The 12582-nt window shown below is 41.7% G+C and overlaps 1 protein-coding gene across 1 annotated transcript in view; it reads left to right on the forward strand.

Annotated features, from left to right (window-relative positions):
• ELFN2 (extracellular leucine rich repeat and fibronectin type III domain containing 2) overlaps positions 1 to 12582 on the forward strand; it is a 155075-nt gene that overhangs the window by 127793 nt on the left and 14700 nt on the right. The window contains exon 2 of the mRNA XM_040359416.1: positions 2568 to 2672. The gene's annotated coding sequence lies outside the window, so the exon portion shown is untranslated. The remainder of the gene's footprint in view (positions 1 to 2567; positions 2673 to 12582) is intronic.

Here is a 12582-nt window from a genome sequence, read left to right on the forward strand (position 1 = left end):
CATGTGTCTTGTTAGTGTTACAAAGTCTCATATGTGAATGGGGAGCAGGTATGTGCAGAGGTTGAAGGGGTGGGGGGTCAGCTTGTCAGTGCTCAGACCATATGCCACACACTGCATCAAATTGGTCTGCATGGCTGTCGTCCCAGAAGGAATACTCTTCTAAAGATGATGCACAAGAAAGCCTGCAAACAGTTTGCTGAAGACAAGCAGACTAAGAACATGGATTGCTGGATCCATGTCCTGTGGTCTGATGAGACCAAGATAAACTTATTTGGTTCAGATGGTGTCAAACGTGTGGGGACAACCAGGTGAGGAGTACAAAGACAAGTGTGTCTTGCCTACAGTCAAGCATGGTGGTGGGAGTGTCATGGTTTGGGGCTGCATGAGTGCTGCCAGCACTGGGGAGCTACAGTTCATTGAGGGAACCATGAATGCCAACATGTACTGTGACATACTGCAGCAGAGCATGATCCCCTCCCTTCAGAGACTGGGCCGCAGGGCAGTATTCCAACATTATAACGACCCCAAACAAGATGACCACTGCCTTACTAAGGAAGCTGAAGGTAAAGGTGAGGGATGGTCAAGCATGTCTCCTGACCTAAACCCTATTGGGCATCCTCAAACAGAAGGTGGAGGAGCACAAGGGCTCTAACATCCACCAGCTCCGTGATGTCATTATGGAGGAGTGGAAGTGGACTCCAGTGGCAACCTATGAAGCTCTGGGGAAATCTATGCCCAAAAGGGTTAAGGCAGTGCTGGAAAATAATGGTGGCCACACAAAATATTGACACTTTGGTCCAATTTGGACATTTTCACTTAGGGATGTATTTACTTTTGTTGCCAGCAGTTTAGACATTCATGGATGTGTGTTGAGTTATTTTGAGGGGACAGCAAATTTACACTGTTATACAAGCTGTACACTCACTACTTTACATTGTAGCAAAGTGTAATTTCTTCAGTGTTGTCTCATGAAAAGATATAAAAAAATATTTTCAAAAATGTGAGGGGTTTAAATCCTCTATAATAATAATTTGTCTCTGGAGGAGGGTGGGGGGGGGGGGGTATGCTTGTCACAGATTAGTGCTTATTGTTTTCGCCTGGGCATTTTTGCTGACACATATTGCCCATACATCTTGGGGGGGGGGGGGCACAGTTTGGAATTTTCGCTCTAGATGACCTTGTCCTGGCTATGTATGTAGATCCACCCTCATAGGAGCCGCTGATTAGTGTGATTTTTACCTTAACCTCTTCCAAAAACACCTCAGCCCCTCTAGCACACCAGGCAGAATTATTCTTCCGGACTGGGTATGCACTTTGCAAAAGAAAGGGAGGATGGTAGCGAAGAATGCAGGGGAAGAAAGGGTCTTACAGAATAATTAATACAGGAGGGCCAGTCCTTTGGGATGGTCCTCTGCCGGGCCATTGTTGGGGCCCTTTAGAAGCATTAGTGCACTTAACAACAGTGCCAGTTAACCTACATGCAGTATAGGTATGGTATAGTCTCAGCACAGGTGCAAGGTAGATATGGTTCAGATTTCCCCTAAAGGTTTGGTATAATGTGGTGTAGGGTTGGTATAAGTGCAGTCTAAGATTGGAATAAGTGCAGTATAGAGTGCCGTATGGGATGCTGTGGTGGCCTCTTACTGTAGAAGAGGGACCCCTCCCTCTCACCCCAAAAGCACCCAGTAATCAAGAGTGAGAAGTAGTGGATGAGTTAACCCTCCAGTCTCTCTGCTGCAGCAGTGCAGGTGCTCTCATGTGGGCAGTGCTGCACTATCCCCAGCTGTCCTCACTCCCAATCTCAGGCTCAGGTCTCTGTTGATATGGTCTCATGCTGGCAGCTCAGACAGAGGAACTTTCCCAAGCAGTTTAATAAAAATCATCTCTTCATTCTTTCTTCTGCACAGTGCCCATTGGGATCTGTAGTGTAAGGAGTCTTTTGTCCCATGTGGCTGCTATCGCAAACCACAACTCCCAGGATTCTCAGAGCTCTGCATAGAAGTGTATGGGCTTGCATGGCTTTAGCACTCCTCCTGCTGGCTGGAGGAGAATGCTGCAGCATAACATTAGTGTTTCAGTAGATCGATAGAGGGAGAGAAGAATAAAAGGCAATGTCTTCTCCTCTGTAGTGCTGTATATATACATATATACAGTATTAATACAGCATATATATATATATATATATATATATATATATATATATATATATATATATATATATATATATATACATATACATATACATATTCAGATAACATTACAAGTATAGATTAAGTAGAAACAAGAATTTGTTTAAACAAGGTCATCTTCTTTACAGCGAAAAACATTGAAAAGACTATACATTCTCTTTAAAAGGTGAAATAAACCTTTATGCCTATAGTGAAATAATAGTACTGTATACAGTTTCAACCAACAACTTTTTTTTTTTCTCTTTTTTTCTATTGCCTTTTGTTTAACTGAATTACTTAAACCATGCACTATTACAAAGCATGTTTTTTCTTCTTTGTCTCTTTTTGTTTAAAGAAAATGAGAGTTACTTAACTAAAAATGAATGGTTCTCTTTATAGACAGAAAAAGAACACGGCAAACAAGCACACCCCAAAATGACATGCTGGGATAATGAGAACATTGCTTCTACAAGATACTTATTGCCTCTAGAGAACATATGATCGGTAGGTTTTTTTTTTCTTGTACATTTTTGTAAAATGGTTTTCATATATTAATCATACATACAATTTGTTGAATACTGTTACATTAGTTTAAATAATACAGCTAAATAGTATAAAAAGTACTATTGTTCCTAATACAAATTTAAAATATATGTATTATGTCAAGCAATATTTCTCCAATATTTACACATATAATACAACAGGTCAAGATGCTGAAATTTACGTCCATGTAGAGGAGAGAAAGGGAAGTGGTACAGGAAGTTATAAAAATTATTTTTATGAAATATAGGTTGCAGACAAATTAGAATTAACTTTAGCTTGAATTTATTGTAAAAATGCCCTTAACAGACTGTGTTTAATCATGTTTTAGGCCTGGTTCACACCTATGCAGGATACAGTTTGCATATTAAGCCCTGGTTCACACTGGGTACGATTTGGAACGATTTGAGATGCGATTTGACATGTCAAATCGCATCTCAAATCGGCGGCAATTGTCGGCAATGGCACTGTCCTAATCAGTGCGACGCCGCATCTGCGATTTCAAAAAGTAGTTCCTGTACTACTTTTTGCGATTTCGGGCCGCGATTTACATTAAATTGCGGCCGAAATCGCGGCAAAATTGCAGCCGCAAAATCGCGGTAAAATTGCGCATTTTACCGCGATTTTGAATTCGCAGCAGTGTGAACCTAGGCTCAAGGTGCATTTTGCTTTTTCAATGCCCATTTTTGATCCATTGAAGTCTATGGAACCTAAAACCAGAAAAAAGTCCATGGCCCTTTCCATAAAATGCAAAATGTGAAATGTGAACATGATCCATAAGAAACCATGTTTAATGGACTGTAGTGTGTTTCTGCAAAACTGAAAATGCACTAAAAAAATACATAGGTCCGAACCAGGCTTTAAAGTGTACCTCTAGTCAAACATTTTTTTTTGAAATACAGAAAAGTATAAAGTATATGCATCTGTCATACAGTTGCAGAAAAATTGGTCCTTGGGTATTAATTGTGCCCATGAATTCTATACCAAAAAATGGTGTTTAGGTGTCAGTGGTGCCTTAACAAGGTAACACTATAGTGGTACTCTTGATGAAAGCAAGAATTGGCCTTGCTGTCAAAAATTGCAATAATATGCACCTGTTAAACAGGTGCATACAAATATTGGCCCTTGGGTATTAATTGTGCCCATGAAACCTACACCAAAAAATGTCTTCCAGATTAAATCAACACTCACAAAGCTAGGCAGCCCAGACAGTCTTTCAGAGAGTCCAGATCCAGAAAGCACGTAATCAGCAACATCAGCATCAGGGGCTTGATAGCTGCAGCTAATCCAGGACTGATTCATTTTGATAAATGACAGCTGGTCCATAGAGTCTATGGACAGACGCACTCACCTACCTGTCACAAAACCTCCAGCAGTACTGAATGCCCATTCGGAAATCACGCTGGATTCAGGGCAGCTCAGCAGCTCAATTGAATACTCGGCAAGTTCTGGCCAGTGGTATATTCTCGTGACCCAGTAACCTAGTGTATCGTCAACTGGAAATCTCTCTGTGTCTGTTTTTGCCCCTAGAAAATCTTCCAAAGCTGACAGACCTGGGTGCCGAGGACTTAAAAAAATTAAAATGCATCTCCCCTTCTCCACCACTCCTCTCTTGACCAACATAAGACTCAAAACAAAGTTTTCCACCAGACTGTAACCTACCAGAGTCGGGAAAGACGTTACATGAACTCTGCTTTAAGGTGTCCTCAAGAGATTTCATCTTCTGCTCCCTCTTTGGGGACGGGATGCATTCAGAGACTTTCCCCTTGTAACGTGGTCAAGGAGGGTTGCCAACCAATAATTATCCTTCTCCTTGATGCCACGTATTCTCAGGTCCTTTTGCAGGCCCTTGTGGGCATGTCACAAATCGGACAGTTTACGGGCAGGAGGAATTCCTGCTGAATTTTAGCCAGCTGAGCACTGGCTGTGTATGACTGCCTGAAATGGCTACAGCTGGCCTGCTTTAGCAGATCTTCCAACCCTGGGTACCTATTCAAGAAACGCTGCACCACCAAATTGAGGTCATGTGCCAGGCATGGCATATGCATCAAGTTTCTCTGTCTAAGAGCAGAGAGGAGGTTTGTGCCATTATCGTACACCACCATTTCTGCCTCCAGCTGGCATTGCGTGAATGACCTCTGGGCTTGCCCCTGCAGAGCTGCAAGAATCTTTGCTTCAGTGTGGCTCCTGTCCTCTAGACAGACCGGCTGAAGCACTGCATTGCACCTTTTAGCCTGACTCATTGAATAGCCCCTTGAACACTTAGGGGGTCATAGGACAATTTAGCAGAGGAGGGCATGGAGAAGGAGGAGGGGGTGGAGTTGACAAATCTTGCATCATCACCACTAGCTGTATGGAGACATGGCAGTACAACACGCTGCAGCACTGAGCCCTGTCCTGCATTCTTCCGAGTTGCAAGCAGAGTTACCCAGTGTGCTGTGAACAAAATATATCATCCCTGACCATGCTTGCTGGACTACGTGTCAGCAGTAACGTGGCCCCTGCAGCTGACTGCCTGGCCCAACAAAACCATCATCCCTGTCAGTGGAGGCTGCTAAGAGGTAATGAGGTATAGCGGGGGTAGACCAGAAAGGTGAAGAGTGAGGAGAAGCAGAATTGCGTCCCTTTTGTTTGGCTTTTAGGTGCCTTTGCCAATGAGCAAAGTGATGGGAGGTTAAATGCCCTGTCAAGAATGTGGTATCCAAATGGCTGGTGTTTTTGCAATGCTTGATGTGCTTGAGGCAAAGTTTGCAAACTGTAATAGTGCGATCAACTGAACGTGTGTTAAAAAGGCCCAAACAGCTGAACTGTGAAAAGTGGGCCTAGAGATAACAGCTCCATAATCTGGTGGAATAGGGTGGCTACTCTCTACTCTTCCATGATGGCTGCCTTTTTTGGGGTTGTGCCTCACACTCACTTTTCTACTACACTCAAACTACACTCACACTGCACTATCACTAGATTCACACTAAACTGATCTACAATGACAATAGAATAACAATAGTACACCATAACACACTAACTCGCTAGTAGCACCGAACAGAGCCCTGTTTTATCTCTCTCCAAGCCAATATCACACTGCAAATGGCCTCTATAGTGTGCGGTGGGACTAAGGGCATGAACCATGACTGGATAGAGTCATCTTTTCTTTCTGTGCTCTGTGCCCTGATTGGGCAAAGTTTTCATTGCTTCAGCCAATCAGGGCTTCCAATGCACAGTGCGGTGGCGCATTGCATTGTGGTAGTTTGGCGGGCCGAACAAACGGTCGAATGCCCTTAAAATTCGGGTGTTCATCAAACTGCCAACCGCTCTCCCAAGTCTAGTAAGAATTTGCAGTCAGATGAATCAGAGTTACCCTTTGTAAAACATATAATTTGTAAGCCCACTATTATGCTTGAAAGTGTTTATACTGTAAAAGCATTTTTTTTCTTAGTTTTGGATGTGGGGAAAATGTAGAGCCTTTGTATTTATGTTTGTGCTTTATGTCCCCCGTTGCAGAGCAATATGTCAAAGTGATCCTTGGCAAATGGGAATTCCTCTGTTTTCCTGTTGTGTCTCCAGGACAGAGAACAATTGAATATTTCCCGTAGCAGTAAAAAAATAACCTGATAGGGATTTGAACCCTTCCCCACTCTACCCTACTGTAGAAAAATGGTTTTGGCTATAAATACACATTTTGGCTATCAATACACCAGTACATAATTATTTATATATTCTTTTTTCTTTTTTAATAGAGTTGGCAAAGGTTGAAATGGGTTTTCATTGCTGTCTAATATCACACATACACTGGGAACTGGAGGACTCGGATACAGATTTGGGGTCTCAATGCCCAAACCAGCATTGTATGTTTCACCCCCTCCTAGACTCAGAGCACGTTAATATAACCAGCTCAAAACAATCTGATGCTGGAGCCTCCTGTTATAATCTGTTTATCAAGTTGTTATGTGTTTATTTTTAAGTGTGTCTTTTCCACGGTGTGGCTCCTAGGTGTGAATTCCCATTGTTAATTGAATTAATTGAGTCACATATTGTTTCTTTCTGTTGCGTAATCCTCTTGGAGGTTCCTACATGAGGGGATTAGTCTTGTGTCAACTTTACATCATCATCTAACCATTGTTGTGTGATGTTTTGGGTAATATTTGGTTTTGTTGTTTTATATATATATATATATATATATATATCTATCTATCTATCTATCTATCTATCTATCTATATGTATATATATATATATATATATATATATATATATATATATATATATATATATATATATATATATATATATATATATATATATATATATATATATTGTGCACCATTTTACACTCTTTTGACTGTATAACATTGATGAATTTATGTAATTCATGATTTATTCATTGTTGTTTGAACTGGTAGCACCTTTGTAAACCTTTGATGATTATATGCACTTTGGCTAATGTTGATTATATGTATAGCACTGCTTTTTGGTTCACATGTAAAATTCATGTTAGTGATCTTTGGGATTCAAAATTGTGAGTTTAGTGGTCCATGAGGTTACCACTGGTTTAGCTCACTGGGGACATTTCTCAGTTTACCCCTTTTACAGTTTGGCTTTTGCCTATCAGTTTTGAATGTTTTTTTTTTTTTTTTTTGCCTTATATTGAAATGTACCATATGTATAAAGAGCTGCAGAAGAACAAAATGTTTCTATGGCATGTATGGCACTATGACAGTGGTTTATATAAATGCCGCTTTTCCTCCTCCTAGTTAATTTAAAGGTATATGTTACTTTTTTTATCCAAAAATATAGCATTTATTTTCCTGTAACTACACACTGCTACTGCTTCCTTAGCTATGGTATGGGAATGCAGACTGTACCTTGCCTTCCCTGAATAACTTAAAGGATCACTAATGGATTTTTTTTTGTTTTTAAATAACAAACTTGTTACACTTACCTCCATTGTGCAACTCGTTTTGCACTGAGTGGCCCTGAACCTGGTCTTCTGAGGTCCCTCGGCGGCTTTCTACGCTCCCCCCCGCAAGGATTCAACATCTTAATGCAAGCAAGCTCGCATGGTGTTGAGTGCTTGCGGGCGTGCTCCCGTGATACAGCCGGTGGCCATAGCCACTCACTGTATCACTTGGTTCCGCCCTCCATCATTGGATGTGATTGGCAGCAGCGCAAGCCAATGGCTGCGCTGCTTTCAATCAACCAATGAATGAGCCAGGAAGATGGGTGAGAAGCCTGCTTGTTCACGGCGCGGGACTTTCGAGGGGTCAGTTAAGTAATTGGGGGGCCGCTAATACTCAGATGTTTTTTCACCTTAATGCATAGGATGCATTAAAGCGGTGGTTCACCTGTAAAACATTTTTTTAAAAGCCAACAGCTACAAATACGGTAGCTCGGCTTTCGGCTTCCCCCGCCGCCATCCTTGGTGAGGAAATCAGGAAATGAAGCGCTGCGGCTTCACTGCCCGGTTCTCTACTGCGCATGCGCGAGTTGCGCTGTGCCGTTCTCACTGGTCCCCGTTGTGTTCTGGGAGCCAAATGTTTCTCAGAACACAATGGGGGGGGGGGGGAGACGCGGAGGCACCGGAAGTGGTGCAAATACCTGTTTTAGACAGGTATCTGCACCCTCTCCCCTCTGAAAGGCATCAAATGTGACACCGGAGGGGGGGAGGGTTCCCGAAAAGCGGAGGTTCACCTTTGGGTGAACCTCCGCTTTAAGGTGAAAAAACATTTACCTTTACAACCCTTTTAATACCTAATACCTACTAAAATAATGACACACAACAAATTCATGGCATAAAATTGGCTGCCGCACATTGATTGGTGTATTCACTTAAATAAATAATAACATCCTCCTAATGATTGTATTATTTCATAAAATTCTTAAATTTCAAACAATAAACTTCAAACAGCTCAGTCTTAAAGGACTTAAAGCGGAGTTCCACCTAAAAATGGAACTTCCGCTTAATCCACTCCTTCCCCCCTTACATGCCACATTTAGCATGTCATTTTTGTTGGGGGGGTAGTGGGGGGTTCCTCCTTTCCCCGAGGGGCTGGTAAGGCGATTAGCTTAATCGCCTTATTGCAGCCCCTCCCTGTAGGCAAGCGCCTGTCCAATCGGACGGCGCCGCGCCGCTCGCGCATGTGCAGTGCTGATTGCGCATGCGCAATGGGTGCCCGGCCGTGAAGCCGAAAGCTGTCACTGCCGGGTGCCCACACTAGGATTGAAGACGCCGGCCGGCGAGGAGCGGAGCCCCGGCCGGCGCGTCACTGGAACCGTGGAGCAGGTAAGTGTCTGATTATTAAAAGCCAGCAGCTACACTTTTTGTAGCTGCTGACTTTTAATAAACTTAAAAAAAGTCTGGAACACCCCTTTAAGCATTACAGAATAGCCATAACCAAAAGTCCCCCCTTCAAATATGAAGGATGACAGAACCACATAACATGCCTAGTGACAAGGAAGGGAGGATGGGGAGCTCATTGCACCGACGCTGACTGACTGGCGGGAATCTTCCTGCAGGGGCGCCCTAATAACAAGCCCCTTTTCCAGAATGTTCCAAGAGATCACATGACGTTCCAGAAGATTCCCCAGTGTCATGTGATCCTTGTTTTTCCCAAGCCCCGTTTCAATCTCTTAAACCTTACCCCCCCCTTTTTTTTAACATTGCCAGCGGAAGGGGGCAGCCACATGCCCATGCGATCAGGCTTAAACACTTAAGCCCTTCTAGTCCACTCTTTTCTTTACTGCTTTAAATAGCAGTTTACTTTTTTCCAGCACGTCACGTAACTCTTTAATTCTTTATGAATATAATAGAGAACGGTTGGCATACATTCTTCATGACAAAATGACATGCAAATTGGAGATGACATTAAATGTAGTAAAATGTAGTAAACTAGCACATCTTGTTCCTCTTGTGACAACAATGACATGCAAATTTAATTAAGCCACAGCTTTAAAAATATGTCCTATAATAATTTCCAGTTTACACTATATTATATAGAAACCCTTTACTATCTATTTATTTACTATCCATACTAATAATATGTAGCTGCCTGTCACAATATAGCTTAACCACTTGCCGACCGCTGACGACTATTTATGTTGACAGAATGGCACGGCTGTGCAAAGGGATGTACCTGTACGTCCCCTTTAAATTGCAGCATATTAGGCATGCGTCGCGTGCTCCGTGAATGTGACCGTGGGTCTCGCGGACTCGATGTCTGTCTGGTGCCCGCGATTGTGTCACGGAGCGGGGAGATGCCTTTGTAAACAAGGCACTTCCCTGTTCTGCCTAGTGACAGGACAGAGATCTACTGCTCCCTGTCATCGGGAGCAATGATCGTTGTCGTGTCACTTGTAGCCCAGCCCCTCCACAGTTAGAATTACTCCCTAGGGCACACTTAAACCCTTGATCGCCCCCTAGTGTTTAACCCCATCCTTGCCAGTGTCATTTACACAGTAATCAGTGCATTTTTATAGCACTATTTGCTGTATAAATGACAATGGTCCCATAATAGTGTCAAAAGTGTCCGATGTGTCCACCATAATGTCGCAGTCACAATAAAAATTGCTGATCGCCGCCATTACTAATAAAAAAAAAAAAAATAATAATAATAAAAATGCCATAAAACTATCCCCTATTTTGTAGACGCTATAACTTTTGCGCAAATCAATCAATATGCACTGATTGTGTTTTTTTTCTAACAAAAATATGTAGAATATGTATCGGCCCAAACTGAGGAAAAAAATGTTTTTTTTTATATATTTTGGGGGGATATTTATTATGGAATGAAGGTGCATACACAAGACAAGGGGAACCTAAATGCACTTCCGGCGCCAAAGACCAATGTATCAACTGATCCCAAGTGAAGAAAAAGATGTATAAAAGCGTGTGAAGGAAATATCAATAGTGAATAAAATTGATAAAATTCCAAGAAGCAGCTATTTAAAAAAATGGGTAAAACCCACTAAAGATATAAAACAAAGTATCACATATATATATAGAACCGTGGTTCAAATGATAAAACAGCGCTTAAAGTGTTTTGGTGAATAGCCCCAGACAGGAGCTTAAAAAGAGAAAAGGGGGTGGCGTGCTAGGTGATCAAAAACAAGGTGTGAGTGCACCCTACAACCTATTAAAGATTCACCAAAAAGATGTGGATAACTCCCCCCTCTGGGGTGCAGGCTTACCACAACCTGGAAAAGGAGATGCGTATTAATGCTTTTCCTCTCAGACAGATATTTATTATAGCAAAAAGTAAAAAATATTGCTTTTTTGTAAAAATGTCAGCTCTTTTTTTGTTTTTAGCGCAAAAAATAAAAACCGCAGAGGTGATCAAATACCACCAAAAGAAAGCTCTATTTGTGGGAAACAAAGGACGTTGATTTTGTTTGGGTGCAATGTCGCACAACCACGCAATTGTCAGTTAAAGCGACGCAATGCCTGAATTGCAAAAAGTGCTCTGGTCAGGAAGGGGGTAAATTCTTCCGGGGCTAAAGTGGTTAAATGCCTAGCACTTGCTGGTCTTACACCCAAGTAAAGTGCAATCAGAGCTATATTATAAAGAAACTTACCTGTCTTTTCCTGCATGAATAATCCATCTTCATAGTGTGTAGAATTCTAACACTATATGGTCCCTTATGTCGTTTTCACTCTATTATACTATTATCTATTATACTATATATATATAAAGCTATTTCTGTCTGATGCCATACAAATATTGATGCTACCTGCAAAGTGGAGATGGCATTAAATGATGGAAACTAGCACATCTTGTTCCTCTTGTGACAACAAGACTGAACTAACATAAAGCAGTTATGGTATAAAAAGCCTGCACCTGTGCTGATAATATAAATTAATTCAGCGATAGTATCTAGGAAATTACATTGTAGAATATAGAAAACGATGTGATTTCTTTTTCTTTTTGTTATCGAATTTTTTTTTGGAGGCAGTGTAGATCACAGAAACTCTAGCTGATCCAAAGATGCTTTCAGATACTGCAGCTGCCAACTTGCCTATCTGGACCTAATTGTGTTCTATAGATATTGATATATGTTGAGGATAAGCGCTGCCTGATCCTATACTTATAGACTACAGTGACCACTAGGGTAAAGAAATCGAAGGCCTCGTACACACGACCGGTTTCCTTGGCAGAATCCATCAAGAAACTTGCTGGGAGATATTTTTTTGCAGAGGAAACCGGTCGTGTGTACATTTTCGTCGAGGAAACTGTCGAGAAACTTGACGAGCCAAAAAGAGAGCATGTTCTCTATTTCCTCGACGGGAATGGAGAAACTTGCCTTGTCGAGTTCCTTGACAGCCTAACAAGGAACCCGACGAGGAAAACGATGTGTTTCGCCCGTCAAGTTCCTTGGTCGTGTGTACGAGGCTTAAGAATCAACCCTATCCTGATGATCTGCAGTACACACTACAAACCAGTCTATCCTTGCAATAATCTGCAGTCATTATGTAGAAACCCAGATTGCTTCATCCTGGCTTGATGATCTACATTAATGGTTCATATGTGATTATAGAGAGAGCCAAAATGGTTTAAGCATGTCTGGATTAGCAATAATCATGATGCAACACTGTAACATAATCACTACTGAAAATGGATAAAGATTAAACAGAAAGCATTACAATTCTTTTAAATGATTTGAATGCAACTTTGGGCAAATAGTTAAATACTCAGCTGAAATACCTACAGTATATGTTTACAGTTTTAGCTGTCCAAAGACCTTTAAATTCCGATCAGCCAATCTTTGAATCTTGCACAGCAACCACAGGCTGCAGACATGGAAAATTGATTGATTTCCCCATCAACTCAGTCAGCGTTAAGCAGAGCTATTGCGTTCTCCTGGCGGGGGTGGTGGGGGGGGGTCTGG

Source organism: Rana temporaria, chromosome 7, assembly GCF_905171775.1.
Source record: "Rana temporaria chromosome 7, aRanTem1.1, whole genome shotgun sequence".
In the NCBI taxonomy this organism is placed as follows: Eukaryota; Metazoa; Chordata; class Amphibia; order Anura; family Ranidae; genus Rana; species Rana temporaria.